This window comes from Maylandia zebra, linkage group LG12 (assembly GCF_041146795.1).
Source record: "Maylandia zebra isolate NMK-2024a linkage group LG12, Mzebra_GT3a, whole genome shotgun sequence".
NCBI classification, from domain to species: Eukaryota; Metazoa; Chordata; class Actinopteri; order Cichliformes; family Cichlidae; genus Maylandia; species Maylandia zebra.
In genome coordinates, this window is record NC_135178.1 from 32,663,636 (window position 1) to 32,683,076 (window position 19,441).

Consider the following 19,441-nt stretch of genomic DNA (forward strand, 5'->3'; position numbering starts at 1 on the left):
AAAACTAATCTTCCAAAAACTGTATTAAGTTAAAGAGGAAACTGTTGCATAGTCATTACACGTGTTTTGGTGATTTGGGGGTTATGTTACTGAGTTTGAGCTGAGGTGCTAGGAAAGCCACGTTGGATGATTCCCAGTTAATACAGACTTACAGGTTTTTTTAAACTCAGGAACTTGGACACAGTTTATTCAGTGAAGACTGAATCTTAAAGAATCATTGATTTGTTCATGAGGCAGGCTGACACTGACCTTAAACCTCTGATCACTGACTGGGATCAACAGTGCTCATCATTTATGCCATGGCATACTGCTTGTGCTGCACTGTGCTGCATTTTCCCCGCTGCCATTTTACTCTGGGCAGATTATTGCTTCTTCTCGGCTGTTCAACAATATAGAATCAAAAATATGTTGCTCAAAAATTGGAGCCTCTTTTTCATGAGATAAAGTAAGTGCTAAAAGATAAAACTGGTCGTCCTCGTACTCTGTACAGTCATTAACACCCATGAAAACCACCAACAGAATGATGTTAAACTTCCAATGATTGCTATACTACATCAAAGACCTCTGTGTCATGGAGCTTCATTTGCAATAATGTGTAGTTACTTTCCTCGTGCTTCTATCATCCTAAGCAGCTCTCACCAGGCTCTTATACCAAGGCTGCTGGCCTTCCAGGAACCTGAAACTGTCAACTGATAAAGTCTTAAAAACTGACATCATGAAACCACAAAACCTAAATCCTGTTACAGAGGCTGAGTGGTCTGGTTTTAAGTTCCTTTTGGAGCTTGTTGCTTCCAGACAGGTAAAAAGATTTAGATTGGGATAAGCCTCTTTAAAAAAAAAATCGTTTCTTTTATCTCTTGATTCTTGGTCATTTGGAAGGCACCTTCCAAGCAGTCACACTTTCTTTCGCTTTCATGGGAAAACACATCATTCTAAAGATTGTGACTGCCAGTTCTCCAAATCTGATCAGCAGCTGTAGTATGCATTTGCACACTGGCACATTTCCTGACAGGACTTTAATCAGGCAGTGATGAAGGAAACGCTTGATGAAGTGTCACTTGGCTGTGATTTGATTTGTTTTCTCTTGAAACATAAGGGAGGGGGAAGCCTCTTACTGCATTTAATTTGTTTTTCCAGCACGTCTATGGCAGCCATGACAAGAGGCATTGTTATTTCACTTTTTATGTCTTTCTTTATGGAAGCTAAACATACCTGTCTCATTGTCTATGAACTTGAGATGTCTTGAACTGCTTAAGAAATATTCACCAGCACTTTTGATAAAAACTCAAGAATTCATGCAGCTGACATTTTGTGCAAACATGAAATAGAGAAATAGAGAACAAGAAGAATTTTACTCTTTTTTTTTTACCTGGAATTGCCCTGATTATTTTAGGTTTTACACTGTACCACACCTTCCACTTAAGATTCAAACATCATCCTGTTGCTGACATAAATAAATTGGTATATACCATTAATGGTTCACAAAGAGAGACACCTGCAAGATTGAAATTACATTTTTTTTTTTAGATTTAAAGAGGTTCATAATCTTACTGACTCACTTTTATACCACCCCAAAACAAACAAACAAACAAACAAACAAACAAACAAACAAACAAACAAACAAACAAACAAACAAACAAACAAACAAACAAACAAACAAACAAACAAACAAACAAACAAACAAACAAAAACAAATCAATAAAAAACAAAAAACCAACATGCTTTAAAATAATAGTGAGAAATAACCCTGTTTTAAAACACTGGTGATATGTTCTAACAATCTAATGCATTAACATGATGTGGCATGTGCCTAAAGCAGTTTTTTATTTATATAGAAATCAGCAATATTACCTATGATTTTATCTGGCTTGTAACATTTTTTGTCTCTGTTTTTGGCTGTTAAAAGCCCTTTGTCTTATTTACATGACCAGACAACAACACATAATCAAGTGCCCCTGCTGGGCACTTAATGGTGCCCAGCAGGGGACTCCATTGTACTCCAGGGGGACTTCAGTACACATGTGGGTAATGACAGTGTGGCCTGGAGGTGTGTGATTAGGAGGAATGGCCTGCCAGATCTCAACTAGAGTGGTGTTTAGTTATTGCCTAACAATGATTTGTCCATAACAAACACTATATTCAAACATAAGAATATCCACAAGTGCGCGTGGCTGATCGGTTTTGTAATCATTTCAGACTTGTGGCCATATGTCTTTGGTGAAGAGAGGAGGAGAACTTTTCAAATGACCACCACCTGGTGGTGAATTGAATCAGCTGACAAGGGAGGATGCTAGGCAGACCTGGCACACCCAGCTGTACATTGAGGGTGTGTTGGGAGGGTCTAGCAGAGGCCCTGTGTAACACAAGCGAGTTAGTGGACCCTGGCACAGCACACACACTGCTTGTGTTATAGGGTAGTGATGTTTATTTACAGTGAAAAACAGTACCATTCTCATGCTCTACGCTCTTGACAGTTTTCCAGTTGACGAGTCTCCAGCTCAGCTCTCCAGGTCCGGAGATGACTGTATGGGAAAGAGTTGTTGATTAAAGGTTAAGAAGCGAGATAATGACGAGTGAGCAACATTATGGCTTCATGCTGAAAATTAAATTACTCCAGTGTTGTTGGAGAAATATAGAGAAGGTCAGAAGGAATTTCACTGAGTCTTAGAGGCTCTAGAGAAAACATATGACTGGGTGCCAAGACAGGAGCTGTGGGACTGTAGGATGAAGTCATGAGTGACAGAGAAGTATGTGTGGGTGGTAAAGACATGTATGAGGACAGTGAGACAATAGTGAGGTATATAGTTGGAGTGACAGGTGGGTTCAAGGTAGGAGTGAGGTTAAATCAAGGTTCTGCCATGAGCCCCTTCTTGTTTGCAGTGGTGATGGACAGGTTGACAGATGAGGTGAGGCAGGAGTCTCTGTGGACTATCATCTTTGCAGACTGCTTTGTGATTGCGAGTGAGAACAGGGATGTAGGAGTATGCTATGGAGGAAATCAGAAGCAAGACAGAACACATGTGTGACTGAAAAGGAGGTGGGCATGGAGATGCAAGGAGTAAAGGGAATGAAGGTGGATGGATTTAAATACCTGTGGTCAACCATCCAAACAAACAGAGTGTATAACGAAGTGCAGGCAGAGTGGAAATAAATTCCAGAAGTGCTTTATAATAGAAAGGTAGCAGCAAGTGTTAGAAGGGAAGATTTTTAAAATGGCCTGCTATGAGACCTGCTCTGATGTATGGTTTGGAGATGGTGGCACTGACACCAAAAGACAGGAGACAGAGCCGGAGGTAGTAGAGCTGAAAACGCTAAGATCTTTAGTGCGACTGACCAGAATGGGGTCAGGATTAGAAATGAGGAGGGATAGCTCAGGTTGAGCAGTTTGGAGACAAAGTTAGAGAGGCAAGCCTGTGATGGTTTGGACACATGCAGAGGAGGGATAATGGATGTATTGGACAAAGGATGTTAAAGGTGGAGCTCCCAGGCAGGAGTAAAGGAGGAAGACGACAGAGGAGATTAGTGAATTTAGTGAAGGAGGACATGCCTCTGCACTGTTGGTGTGTGGTTTGTATTAAGCTGAATGAACACATCTGTATGGTACCTGGATATAATATTATTCTTGCCATGTATGTAATGTAGACCATCAGTATTGTCTTTGTCATTATCTGTACTTTTCTGTTTATAAATTGTACCACAGCTGTATGTTTAGCATATTTAAAACAACACAATATCTAAAGTAATGGGAGTGAGGTCACTTATACAATTGTCATTCATTGGCTCTGCCTTGGCTTTACTATTTGATGTAGTCTCACTAGTCTCATCAGCCTTTCAGCAAATAGCTCTGTTAACTTGGTTTCACACTACCAGTGTGGCACTAAACTCCAGAACGACAAGGTTAACGTTTTGCTGATGACCATAATGGAGCATTAAGCACCAGAAGAACCAGAGGAGCTTTAAGAGTTGATGAAGACTGAAACAGACCTAAAGACTGTGTTTGTTCTACGTTATTATGAAGAAAAACAAGACAAAACTGATAATAATCCCCAGAGATATTTCCATTTGTCCACATGGTGGGAATTTGTGTATCATGCAACTTACTGAACCGATGTGAGGGACAGTAAATTCAATTAAAAATGTAAAAATCTTAAATTAAAAAAATTCAAATATATCTCTATAATGTATCTCCATACAGGACAATTGTCTCTGCCGCAACCTATGAGATGGGTGTACTTTGCATTCAAATCTGCCTACAGTGCAGCCTTTCGTCAAACCACACCACGAGCAGTTGTGATAGGTGATAAGTGTATCAGCTCTCCCCTTCTCTCTCTTAGCATTTGATGGAGTGAAGTTCAGCGCACTAGCGGGTAATATACAACACAATGACCATGTTTCTGAAATGTTTGTGTCAGACACTTTCCTCACCTAGCACCACATCAGTAATGGCCGCGTCATGTCACAGAGTGGTTTGGGGAGGCTGGGAGCAGGTGAGGAGCAGCAGAGGGTGTAAATGGAGCTCTAATGTGGTAAAGTGAGTGAGTTGCTGTGTTAGAGTCAAACAGACCACTTGCCTTGTGTGAAAAGGTATTGCCGACTATAAGGAACAGGAGAGGTGTTTCTCTTCTGAATCATTGCACAGCTTTTTTTTTTTCCATTTTGTTACTTTGCTGTTATTATTTTAAAGTTTGTGGCTCATGCGAGACTGTCTGCACTGCTGGTGTCAGCAAGCTATGGAGCAGAATGGAAATGTCCTACTTAATCCATTATGTGCAGTGGCCTTGTTATTTTTCTTTTCTCTTTTCTGTTGCTGTGACTGCTTTGTTTGCGTGAGGTATGTTGTTTATTTCTTTAAGAAAAAAAGAAAGAAAAAAAAACATGTCGATACCAACTAAAACCCATAACCTGTATGTAAAAGATGGTAAAATTTGGTCAAGGTATTTTTGGTCAATTATAGAGCTTTTGTACAGGGCTGTAAATATGCGTTTCCTCCTTATTTCTGCTGTAAATTTGGGCATTTTATGCAAAGACTGTGTAAAAGATGCATCTGCTCTGAGAAGTAGAGATGACATTCAGTTTCACCAACATTGTAATGGCAAAAACTCTCGGCTCGAGTCTTCAAGATGGGTCATCACAGAGTCTACATCAAATTTTATAACCATGACATTATACTACAAAAAATGCGATTAAATTAGCTATGATTACTTACATCATTTGGAACAGTCACTCAAAGCTAGACTGAGCACACAGTGTTTTTCATATGCTTTTAATGGCAGAGTTGGGTGTCACAGCAATGCCATATGTGACACAGATAATAAGCAGAGGCAGAAGATGACCCAAAATGACTGACAGCATATAAAATGATTACCCTCAGAAGTTGTTTTTGTGTCAAAATTGCAAGAATTGGAAAAGCAATGAGTGGAAAATATTAGCTGCATATTAGTGTGTAACTGGCTATTAGTGCCATCATGCTGGTCAGTGCCATGGCCTTTATGAAGGTGTTGGATGCTTTTGCACTGAACTTGCAGTAATAAATGTTTGTGGTAAGGTGACACTCCTCCGAGTCACAGTGTGTTCACAACTTTTTAATGAATATTCCAAATGTTTGTCAGGCACTGCAGTTGGCATGCGTTCAGAGTTTTAGTTTGGGAAGCAGTGACAGCTGATAGCAGAGGAGACAGATGACCTGCATCACATTATATCTCTTGTGATCCTTTATGGCCAATCAATAATACTGATTAAATTCTGTATTGTATAACCATTTTTTTAAAAGCAAGTCTCTGGCTGATGAAATGGCAGGTCACTGCTCATATGAATTCTTGCATTATTGCAGCATCTGGCTTATTTTCTACTATATCCTCAGAATAACAGTGCTCTTAACTTGCTACTGTAATTCTTTTTACGCTAATGTAAAATGTGTCAATGTGTGTACCTTAAGATCAAATTTTATGTTGTTTGTGTTTAAACTGTCATTGTATGAAGTATGCTTCGTGTTCCCAAAGACATCCATCAATGATAATGTGTGTTCTTTTTTTCAGAGTAGATCTCTTAGAGAAAAGATAAACAATAACAATGAAAGTTACAATGCTACTATGGAGGAGAGGACCTGCATACATGAAACTCAAGAGGAACTTAAACAAAAAACCCTTTAACCTTCTAGGACCTGGCGTCCACATATGTGGACATCGCATTTTGGGTTATTTAGACCAAAATTGTCACGGGTTGCTTAGAGGATCCACTCGCAGGACTCCTGGGTAGCGTTCAAACAGAGATTGTTTATTACAGATCTTCCCCAAGTGTATGTACAGACAGTGCGAGATTAGTGCTATATACAAGGCGTGAGGGGCAGGGGTCCAGGGCTCCAGGGAAAACGGGGAAGTCACACACGCGCTCAGAACAGCCTCTCTCCACTCCGCTAGCAACCTGTCACTCCTTCCACACTCCACACAGGGAAACAGGGAATCTAGGAACAAAGGAACACGTTAAGTCTCTGAGACAGAGGCACGGGAAACTTGAGCTAGGTGTGTACTGACAAGAGCCTTCACAACAATCCAGCGTTGAACAGCTGATCTCCTCCTTCTAATATATCAGCTGGCCTGATGAGGCCCAGGTGTGCACGATCCGGGAAGGCGTGGACCGAGGGCGTGAACCCGCCATGAGTTCCGTCCCGGCAAAACAGGGGAGAGGGAGAGAGAGAGGAAAAAGAGAAGAGAAGGGGGGCTAGGAGTGAAGAGATGCTGATCAGCGCCTTGCCGATCCCGCAGGTCATGACAAAAATACTCCATTTTGCTCTACAAGGGCCTGATATCCACTTACGAGTACATTATACTGCTACTGGTCTACTGAAATTTTAAACGAATATCCTCATATGTGGCTCTCATTTTTCTTAGAAACAAAAAATCAGGTAAAAAAAATCTGGTAATTCTTTGTTTTTACATTCATCGGGCCCCAATATGCCCAAATATCAAAGAAAAATTAAAAATGCATGCCGTGGAAGAGTTCGGGTCTTAGGAAGTTAATGTTTGCTTTTGAAAACCAGAAATACACAAATTCCAAGCCTGAAACAAAAATGTGGTCACTTGATGAGAAACAGGTGAGGAAGAAGGCACAATCAGGAGGTAAAACAAGACACAAGAGAAAAGCAAAGTAAGCTAGACAAAAAAAAAGATGCAGAGACAAGCACATAGATGAGACAAAGGGGTCACAGACAAGAAAACAGTGGGGAGGCAGGATATCAAAATATCACCAGAAGTCAGAAACATTACCAACCTTTGGACTATTACACATACGTGTATATCTCTACAGCTATAGTGCAGGTTACAGTACTAGCAAACAAAGATGTCGTTCTAATCCAAAACCTTTTTTTCCAGTTAGACACCAATGAGAAACATTTTAGGTTGTTAATCTTTTATCCTACTTTTCCAGAGTGTCAGAACAGCGATCAGGGGCTGATTGCTTGTTGAGAAGATAGATCATTGGATTAAATCACCCATCCTTTTTTTTTTATCTGTTATCCATCTTTGGGTAACGGCTGGTCATACTTTATATGGTGGCCCTATATGGAGCGGAATGCTGGTCAGCCACCAAGAAACACGAGCAGATCCTCAGTGCTATGGAGATGAAGATGCTCAGGTGGATGGTGGGCTTAACCTGTATGGATCGCGTGACGAGTGAAGGTGTTCGAAAATGACTCCAAGTTGCCCCAGTCGAAACGAAGATGAGGGAAGCGTGTCTACGGTGGTATGGACACATCATGCGCAGTGAGAAGAAATCGGTGTCAAGAACACCCCTCCAACTCGACCCTGCAGGCTGCCGACCATGAGGAAGGCCGAAGAAGCAGTGGATGGATGCAATCACTGGAGAAATGAATGCAGTGGATCTAGCCCCAGAGGACTCCCAAGACCTATCCAAATGGAGAACACAGTGCCATGCAGCGGACCTCGTGCTGGGAGGATGCTAGGAAAGAGAGAGATCCCTCTTTGGGTAACAGGGGCCAGTTACATCCAATAAGAATCATTATATAAACTTTCATGCATGTCTGGACTGTGGGAGTAAATTCGAGTAATGCAGAACAGAACGTCCAGACCACCACATCAAAACCAGGAAATTCAAACAGACCTTTTTTTATAGGCAACTTGACAGTATTTTCCACATTACCAGGCTGGACAGGAGAATTTATGTTAAAATTTAAATTGTGGTGGGAAAATGGAAAGCAGCAAAAATTTTGAATTAATGACAAGAAACTGTGAGATTTCATTGAAATGAAGTTGGAAATATCAAAAATCCTCATTGCACTGAAAAAAAGACTCATTGAATCATGGATAGGAAATATATCCTGTGAAGCCAGTGCCTGGGTGTCTATAAACTACAAAAACACACCATGATTCGTGAGTTGAGAAGAAAAAAAAGAATGCCAAGCTCTTTTATCGTTAAGAGGAATACGCAATCACATAGTATTATCGCAGTAAAAAGCAATCACAACAGAAGAAAACAGGAAGATGAAAAGTGCTTAATTACTTGGGATAATCCACTGATGAAGACAAGCAATCAGACTTCAATGGGAATATTGAAAAGTAAATGAAACAAGAAGAAGAAAGGAAATAAAAAGAAATTTAAAATATCCAAAAAGAGCTGCTAATAACACTGGAACTGTCATGGCCCCTATGCTCCCAGTGCTGCTAGATTATATTTTACCTGCTCCTTTTCTCCTTCTCTCTGTATGTGTGGATGCTTTTCATGATGCTACGTCCTCTCTTCTCCAGTGATCTGAACTTGTTCCCTCTCCACCAGCATGAAGTAACCTCTAATGCTTCAGTTACACCTTGAGGAGTAGTGAGGAGAAAGAAACAAATGCATCTACAAGGAAATGTATTTTCACAGCACATAATTTGTAGTGTTGTGCCTAGGGATCAACAGATTTATAGCATGTCAAAGTTACATCTGGAGATGCAACATCACATACTCTCACCCTTTAGCCCATGAATCAAATTATAATATGTAGGGTAATTTTATTGCAATGTGTTGTAGAATTATGTAAAGCTCCATTAAAAAAAATATAAGCATGAAACATGCATACTGCGTTGTGTTGTGTAATACTGTACAGGTAATACTATAGTGTAATTCATTTTGAATCAATTTAGAATCTTAAATGAATAAATACCTCTTGTATTTCATAGATCTATAAGATAAAACTGTAGATATTTGTGTCATACCAGCTGAGGTAACTGACTTCCTTTAAAACTGATACTGTGAAACCAAGGATATTTCATCTGGAAGCTTTGGTTCCTATTTCTTCCATCTACAGATGCGAGGAAAAGATGCAAGTAAAGGAAGCGAGGAAACATACTAGCTTTCTTTGTGATGATCCCTGGAGGCACAGACACTCTGGTTCCCTCCGGATACTTTGCTGGCACACACCTTCAGCTCTCTGCAGCTCCAACACAGCTTGTTGTGTCAGCTGTTGAGTTAGATAAATGTGTTCAGACTCCCCTCTTGTGTTTTTTGCACTTGTTTTGATCCTCAGTGTGCCAGCTAGCTTTCTCTGTGCTTTAGACTCCTTTGTGTGTGCTGGCCAGCTCCCCGTTACCGCTACTCACCTGCAGACCGAACTCCTAGCTTTCTAGCTAATCCCTTCCTGCCATTCTCCGCTGTCATTTCAACCATCAGTCACCTCTCACATCTCTGCTTGTCAAAGATACTCCGGTGCACATTCAATCCTTGTGTAATAATAAATGCTTTAAACTTAGTCTCTGTGTTTGTTATATTGCGTTTAAGTCCGCAAGTTCTTGATCAAACATTAACAAAGTTGAGTTTGAAAAAAAAGAAAAAGAGGGATCACTGCTAATATGTTCAAAAACTCAATGACAAATACCAGGCTAACAGACGATATGACCTTCCTTTGCTCTGACACCAGCCCCATTTACACGTGACTACACGTGTGACAGCTACAGGTATTACTATATTACAGGGCTCATTCAATGCGAGGTATAATATGAAAATAATTTCTGATTAAATAAAAGAAAGTTTAAAAAAAAAAAAAAACTTAACCTACAAACTTGATCCTGATACTAAAAAAATATTAAAAACCTGTGAAAAAAAAAAAAAGACATGAAAGTCTTCACTTTAAAGATCGAACTGGATTTCTTTTTCAACACACACGCACCAACATACTCACGAGCCAGTGACACGGTTTAATAAACCAGCCTGTCACCTGCAAAATTGATCACTGAGACCTCCTTCCTTTGTTTTGTTTGGTATTAAAGAGTATGACAGCTGTCCCATGGGTACTTGGTATTCAGTCAAGCTGTGGGAATTGAAATGGCAATTTCACCTCTAAATGAAACCCACACTGTCCCAAAAAATTGAGCTGTTTGTCACTACAAAACAATAAAGCTGCCAAAGAAGAAAAGCAGGTTCCCACCTCTTCTTCCCCTCTGTAATTATGTATATTTTTTAACTCCCCGAGAACAGAAAAACATTACTTATGTGTTTAATTTTCATAGAGATCAATTTCCTGCCCATCGCTCTGAAATTTGAAACCTCCTCTATGGCATACATTATGCACCAAAGACAAAAAAACCTCAAGAAAGTTCTGACTTTTATTTTGTGGAATTTATGGCAATGGCAGGTCTTGTAACAGTTTCTTAAAAAGGCTCATTAAAAACACAGTGTCTGCTAAGCGTTTCATTTTTTAAATCAAATTCTTTCAACAAAAGCAGCACAGACAACACAGGCCATTTCTAAATCTTCTCCCTTGAAGAGTCCTTATGAAAGCCGAGTAATCATACTCCCTTTTAAGATTTTCTTTTTCTTTTTTTAACCATTTGTACATATCTTAAGGACAAAATCATTAAATACAGCTAAGCAGTTGATTTCCCTGGCTGCACAGTTTAAATACCCCATGGTACCTTTATGTAGGCGGTTGTGTTGATTGAGCCCATTGAGCCCTCGCCTGAAGTTCACCCTTAAGAAATTGAGAAAAATCTCTTTTTACACTCTTGTCTCATTTGCACACCAAAGCACTCTTAATTTCCACAGATGAAAAGGATGTAGCGTCTGAAGAGGTGAAAATGGTTTTCGAGGAAGTTTTTGAGGATTTTCTCAGCTGGTCTCACATTGTGCATCTGAAGGTGGATGAAGATCTTTTAATAGCAGGCAGACAGGAATTTTCAGATCACAAGACTCTTAAAGTGAGATAACTGATTGAGCAGAAGCGAATCAATTTCCCTCCTGTGAAAAAACTATTCACACAGACTGCCATCTTGCTTGTTGTCAATACAATCCTTTTTGTTATAGAGAAAAAGGACCTCCTATTATTCTACGCTTGCTTTTTGTTTTTTTGAGACAAGAAAGAATATGTGTGCAAGTTTGGTGGCAATCATAACCAGCGGGCAGCAGTGCACAGCATGCTCTGTACGAAGATAGAACAATAACAAAGGCCAAAAAACAAAACGCCACACCATGAAATTCTAATGAAAGAACAAGTGAGGGAAGAAAATGGTTTCAGATGTGTGTCGAATACAATAAGGTCACATTATGCTTATAGCTACTTGAGTCATCATACAGAAATAGATGCAACAACCCGATCAAATTATCTATAACAGAAAATGACAAGAAGGTACATTGCAAAAGGGAAAAGATGAACACCATCTCACTTAGAATGCAACAGAAAAGGAAAACTTTTTTCTTTTTTCTTATTCGGTATGATTCATCAATGTGATGAATCAAGAAGTGTCATGTTAAGAATATCCTTAGATAACATCCGTGACAAAAGACTTTGCAAGAAGAATTGTGGTGAAAAGGTTTGACTTCAGGATGTTTAATAACACTTAATTTGCAGGCCATAGCAGTAAGATAGATTATTTGAAGATGACACGGCCTGTCATACATCCATGCCTGTTATTCATGCATTAATATGATCAAGTATAAAAGATTAACTCCACATTTTGGGAAAGGTGCATATTTACTTTCTTTCCTAGAGTTACTGCTAGAAGGATGCTGATTACAACTTGGTTCACATTTTTTTATTTGGTCATGGTTACTTTTAACACCTCTGAAGATTGTATTGGATTAAGATGAAAATTAATTAATAAATTAAAATCGATTCAGTTTTACTTATATAGCACCAAATCACAACAACAGTTTCCACAAGGCACTTCATATGGTAAGGTAAAGACCCCAGAATAAAACTGATAAAACCCCACATAACAAACTGGTGTTTGTCATCTTGATTCATGCATAGATGAAGATGGGTGTCATCCTCATAGCAATGAAAATGCTATGCCTTCTAATGATACTGCCTAAGGGAAGGTTGTTATAAATAGAAATGGTCCTTGCTTGGAACCATGTGGAACTCCATAATTAACCTTCGTGTGTGATGTGTGCATGAGGGTTCCCAAATTACATGAACAAATTGGAGTCTACTAGATAGGACCTGCTGTGATTTTGACCCTGTATGGATATGTCCTGCCATGTCTCTTAAGTGCTCCCCTTTTTGGTTTTCTTTCTTACAAAGGTAATAGTGGCTTGTCCCTGTGTTTTAGTTTAATTAGTAATACAAATATTAATAAAATCATTTAATTTACTTTCTCACATGCCCTGGACTTTTTAGGGGAATGTAACAAACCAAAATAGAGCCATTTGTCTGTCAGTCTGCCCCAGGGCAGATGTGGCTACAACTGTAGCTTGCCTCCACCAGTGTGTGAATGTGTGTGTGAATGGGTGGATGACTGGGTGTGTAAAGCACTTTGGGGTCCCTAGGCGGGACTAGTAAAAAGCGCTATACAAATACAGGCCATTTACCATTTACCATTTATCATTTGACAACCAGACCTGACAACCAGATGGAGTGCTACATCACTATTTTAACATGTACAATATACTTATTCACATGGATTGCTAATTGTTGGCTGTCTGTCTGCATTTGGAAATTAGATGGCAATACTTTGTAAAGCTTTTCAAAATCCGAGAGTGATTGCAGTCCGTCTAAGGTTGAGTGTAACTGTTTGAAGACATGTTACCTGTGCAGTTGTCTTGTGATTGAAAGTTGTTGTCCAGTTGAGGGTATTGCAGACTTCATCTCTGAATGACAAGAAGTTGGTTGTCACAACTTCTTGCAATCAGAATCAGAATAATTAATCCCTTAATCCCTATGGAAATTATGTGGTTACAGTTGCTCCAAGACAATATGAACAGTAACAGACTGAACTAAATTAAATAATACAATATATTAAAAAGGTACAAAATCATAAGAAAATAAGAAATAGCTCTAATATTTACAAATAGCTCAAATATAAATATCCAGAATATTAGATTAATTAATTGATTTTCTCTGCAAACTGTAAAACTTTGTTATTTTCACTGTAGAGGATGTGCAAAAAGGGTGAAACTATTGCATTGTGTACTGGTGCATTAGATGGAGGAGTTGTACAGGCAGGAATCATTTTCTGTGTTGTCCAATGGTGCATTTGGATAATCTCAGTCACTCACTGAATGGTGACTGGCCAGCATGTCATGGAGAGGGTGGGAGGTTATTTCACGCATTGTCCTTTTCTTGGACAAGGGAGTCCAGCTCCATCCACACAACATTACTGGCCTCGCCGATCATTTTATTGAGTCTGTTGGCATCTGCCTGCTGCCCCAGCATGCAACAGCACAGAGGATGGCACTGGCCACAGCAGACTCATAGAAAATCCTGAGCACTGTCTGACAGATGTTAAAAGACCTCAGCCACCACACAAAATACAAATGACTCTGGCCCTTCCTGTAGAGTGTAGTGGTGTTATTTAACCCAGGCCAGTTTATTGTCTATGTGTACTCTGAGGTATTTATAGTCCTCCACAATGTCCACATCAATCCCCTGGATTGAAACAGGGGTTACTGTTTTTTTTGGTCCTCCTAAAGTCCACAATCAATTATTTGGTCTTTTTCATGTTGAGCTGCAGATGATTCTGCTCACACCACATGACAAAGGAGTCCACCAGGACTCTGTCTTATCACCCTCACTTATGCATTAAACCACCACAGAGCCATCAGAAAGCTTCTACAGGGAGTGCAGAATTATTAGGCAAGTTGTATTTTTGAGGAATAATGTCATTATTGAACAACAACCATGTTCTCAATGAACCCAAAAGAGTCATTAATATCAAAGCTGAATGTTTTTGGAAGTAGTTTTTAGTTTGTTTTTAGTTTTAGCTATTTTAGGGGGATATCTGTGTGTGCAGGTGACTATTACTGTGCATAATTATTAGGCAACTTAACAAAAAACAAATATATACCCATTTCAATTATTTATTTTTACCAGTGAAACCAATATAACATCTCCACATTCACAAATATACATTTCTGACATTCAAAAACAAAACAAAAACAAATCAGCGACCAATATAGCCACCTATCTTTGCAAGGACACTCAAAAGCCTGCCATCCATGGATTCTGTCAGTGTTTTGATCTGTTCACCATCAACATTGCGTGCAGCAGCAACCACAGCCTCCCAGACACTGTTCAGAGAGGTGTACTGTTTTCCCTCCTTGTAAATCTCACATTTGATGATGGACCACAGGTTCTCAATGGGGTTCAGATCAGGTGAACAAGGTGGCCATGTCATTAGTTTTTCTTCTTTTATACCCTTTCTTGCCAGCCACGCTGTGGAGTACTTGGACGCGTGTGATGGAGCATTGTCCTGCATGGAAATCATGTTTTTCTTGAAGGATGCAGACTTCTTCCTGTACCACTGCTTGAAGAAGGTGTCTTCCAGAAACTGGCAGTAGGACTGGGAGTTGAGCTTGACTCCATCCTCAACCCGAAAAGGCCCCACAAGCTCATCTTTGATGATACCAGCCCAAACCAGTACTCCACCTCCACCTTGCTGGCGTCTGAGTCAGACTGGAGCTCTCTGCCCTTTACCAATCCAGCCACGGGCCCATCCATCTGGCCCATCAAGACTCACTCTCATTTCATCAGTCCATAAAACCTTAGAAAAACCAGTCTTGAGATATTTCTTGGCCCAGTCTTGACGTTTCAGCTTGTGTGTCTTGTTCAGTGGTGGTCATCTTTCAGCCTTTCTTACCTTGGCCATGTCTCTGAGTATTGCACACCTTGTGCTTTTGGGCACTCCAGTCATGTTGCAGCTCTGAAATATGGCCAAACTGGTGGCAAGTGGCATCTTGGCAGCTGCACGCTTGACTTTTCTCAGTTCATGGGCAGTTATTTTGCGCCTTGGTTTTTCCACACGCTTCTTGCGACCCTGTTGACTATTTTGAATGAAACGCTTGATTGTTCGATGATCACGCTTCAGAAGCTTTGCAATTTTGAGACTGCTGCATCCCTCTGCAAGATATCTCACTATTTTTTACTTTTTTGAGCCTGTCAAGTCCTTCTTTTGACCCATTTTGCCAAAGGAAAGGACGTTGCCTAATAATTATGCACACCTGATATAGGGTGTTGATGTCATTAGACCACACCCCTTCTCATTACAGAGATGCACATCACCTAATATGCTTAATTGGTAGTAGGCTTTCGAGCCTATACAGCTTGGAGTAAGACAACATGCATGAAGAGGATGATGTGGACAAAATACTCATTTGCCTAATAATTCTGCACTCCCCGTATTAAAGCCATAAAGCCTTTGAATGAAAACAAATGCTGTTGTGACAGTGATGTACACTGTCTTGGTGGTATATGTATGATTTCTATACATTTTACATCAGACAAAAACTTTGGTTGTAAGATTCAGATAATTATTTATTAAAAGCTAGACATTTTAAAGGAGAATAAGAAAGAAAAGTATTTGTTTGTGCCCCCCTTTCCCTGTTAATGCCCTACCTGGCCCCCTGGCAAAACTTTGCTAGACCCACCCCTGCACAGTTACTGTCAGGATCTGGAGACTCGACTGGAAAGTGCTATCAGGCACCTGAGTTCCTTGGTCTCCACCCCTGGGCGGAGCCATCTCCCTGCTGCAGTCCTGCACACCTGAGACTGATTCGGGGCAATCAGGTTGAGGATTTAAGGCCCCCCTCAGACTCTCCTTCACCGCCAGTTTGTCAACGACCTCACGTTGGTATTGACTCTACGGCTTTTTGCGCTATTGCCACTTTTTCATTGTTAACGTTGGTTTCATGTGCTTCAGATTTCCTGGACCTTCGTTGTCATCACCCTCAACCCCAGCTCGCCTTGGATGATCTTCATATTCATGAGGAATACAAGGACCCTCTGTGACAAAGTGGCTAGGACAGAATTCATTTGCCATTTGTCACTTGCGTATATTGTTATTCTGTGTTCTGTTATCCTATAGTCTATCATAATGCTTTAATGTAAACACAGCACATGTAACCTTAGCTCTACATACTATCCCGGGTCTGTTTGTAGTAGCATTGGTTATATTTATGTCATCTGTGCAATTGTACTTAAAGCTAAATGTCACTTCATCATTAATTGATTTGAATCTTTCATTTGTTTATGTAGTTTGGTTATACTTACCATTGTGTGTTCCTTTGGACAGGTCCTATGTGTAAAACAGGTATGTGGGAAGGGCCACCCCAGTACTTCCTGATTCTACAGGATATGATGTCACTGATCATGTCAATTGGGTGTAACCAAATGAAGGGGTGTTTATTTTGTGTAAAATTGTTTATTTCATTTAAAATAACCTCATGAGTCAGATTAGGTGAAGAGTGACTTTTCAAACTGTTTCGTTGGGTGAATGAGTTTGTTAAGTGGAAAAATGATTTTATTCCTGTTTCTTTGTCTAGACGGTGTTATTTAGTCTACCCTGTTTTCCCAATGGTAGAGGTTAATGAGATCCAGGTGTGAGTGGAATTCTATATAAAGCAGGTGAGATTTTGACTCACAGCTTCTGATGTTTTTGAGAGAATTGTTGAAAGGCGACGCCAGAAAATAAAGAACACCTAAAAGAAACTTGAACGGTCTGCAGATGCTGTCTTCCTATCACCTTTCATGCTGCTTATGCTATGCTACCTCACCTGCCTGCCCTCCGGCCTCACTCACCACCTTGGACACAGCGGAACTCAGGTCTGCCAGCCTTTCCACTACACCCCTGGACTACCACAGCCTCTCCCTCAAAGCGAGGTTCATGCCGGTCACCAGTAAGCGATATCAGTCAGTTCCACCTCTGCTAGGATACCCCGCACCTGCCGCCTTCCTAACCCTGTTCTCTTTTTTTCCCCAGACGCAACCGCTCCGTTCACCCCCCACTGACCCCCAGCTACTTCGTTAGCAACTCCTTGTCACGAATTCACTTGTTGACTAAATAATAAACACTGCAAAACGTTTGAGCCGTCTCTGTTTGTGGTTATCTGCAATCGAGGCCATTGTGACAGTTACCAGCTCTCAGCTACTTAGAAAAGATCCTGGTGTTATTTGTCTCTCAGAAACAGTTCATAACTTCCCTTCAACTCATGTCACCTAAAAGGTAAACCTGCTTCTTCATCACCTGTTCAACTATGATGATTCAGTAAGGACATCTCCTGGTTTCATCTTCATGTTTCCCTCTCACCACATATCCAAACCGACATGACCAGCAGCTTTTACAGCTGTGGCTCCAGCAAACATCAGGTGATACTAATAATTAATATTAAATAAATTCTAACAACAGCTGATCAAGCTTAAACGTGTTGCTGTTGTTTAGGGTGACCTCCGCTGGTTTCCTCTTTCTGGCGCAAAGTGAGCGATAAACAAACAAGAGAGAAAAGCTGATCAGCTGATCATTGATCATGATTGAAGTAGCAACAGGAGAAGGAGGGGGAGAGAATGAGAGAAGACGAAGCAGCTGACAGCGTAAAGACGCAGAATAACTCCAGCTTTGTTTCATTCTAGCTGAAGTACGGGACAATCGCGTTCGTTTTCGGCTCAATACGAAACGTGTAATATTTACTCTGAATATGGGATGGTTGGTAACTCTAATAACTAACCTTATGAATAAAATAACGTTCACTATCAGTAACATCATAGCACCCACCCAGCTGTATATAAACTCCATGCTAGCTAGTAAGCAGTACGAGTTAACTGACTGTAAAATGTCAGCACAACGAAAATAAACTACACCTAAACTTGGTTTATATCTGACCCAGATAGACTGCTTAATGTTTATACTGTTAAACCCTCCCCCCCAAAAAAAACAAACAAAAACAAAACAAAACCCATCGGCCCATAAAAATGAAAAATCACCGTATGCTCAATGGCTAGTCCAGCTATGGTCGCGCCATCAGTTAACCCTTCCTTCCCAACCCGACCCCTGACCTAGAGTAAGCAATGCATGCAGTGTGTAGCTGCTGCACCACAGTCCCATTCCACAATGAAACTCACAGTTCTACGACAACAAGGAAGAAAAACTCACATGTTTAAGACAGAGCTATTAAAACAAACTAACACTAACATTTTTACTAAAGTGTGACTCAGCCAGTACATAGGTATTTTAGGTATTCTTGCCTGAACTGGCCTGATGCAATTGGTGCAACCTCAATGCTTTTGCAATTTGCAACCAATTTTCCACATTTCTAAAACTGTACTGCATAACTATATAAATCATTACTAAGATTTTAGAGTCATGGACCCATTGTTTAAACTAGACCTTGGGTAGCTTACCTTTACTATGCCAACCATTCTTTATAATTGCTCTTTGACATGTGAACATCGTATGCAACACCATGACAGCTTGAAAAAGGAGGAACTCAGTTTCAAAACTATTTTACAAGGACAGAATTGTTTTCAGCATGTTTTGGGGCTCAAGGATAGAGACAATGTGATGTGGCGAGAAATACTGTTATCGTTTTGTTTCCTTGAAAAAAAAAAGACTACAAACTCTGAAGGGTACCTTTAGGGTGATTTGAGAGTGAGCTGTGTGTGTCACACAGCCATCTCTGTATCTGGTGGAGAATATTCACTACTGAAAAATTTAACAAATATATCAGGCTGTCCTTTGATTACGTGTGCCATTAACTGCCTGATTATACATGAACCCCATGAAGAAACATGATTGTTTGCATAAATAATATTTATACAAACCTTCCACTGAGAGACGATTTTTTTTGTTATGCTTCACCAGCACCCCTGAATGACTTCTTGTGGATGCTGTGCACAAAGCACTATTCTTTCTCCCTGCTTGATTACATGTTAATATATTCCAGAAGTTAAAAGTTCTGAGTGCAAAATGATAGATTTTCTTTTATCCTGCAACCCCACCACAGTGACTGAGGCAGCACTTTGCTACACCCCCAGAGTAAACGTATTCCTTTGGTCACACTTCGAGTCTCGGAAGCAAAGCAGAGGTTTAAAAGTAGAGCGCAAAAAGGATTCCCAAACATCTCTGACAAACAAACCTATCCCCTCCAGACGTGAACCTCCACCATGCTGTGAACCTTGTTAGAATAAAGACATTGCCAATCCAGCTGCGAACCTGTGATAGATGCTTAGGTAATTCCTAATTTC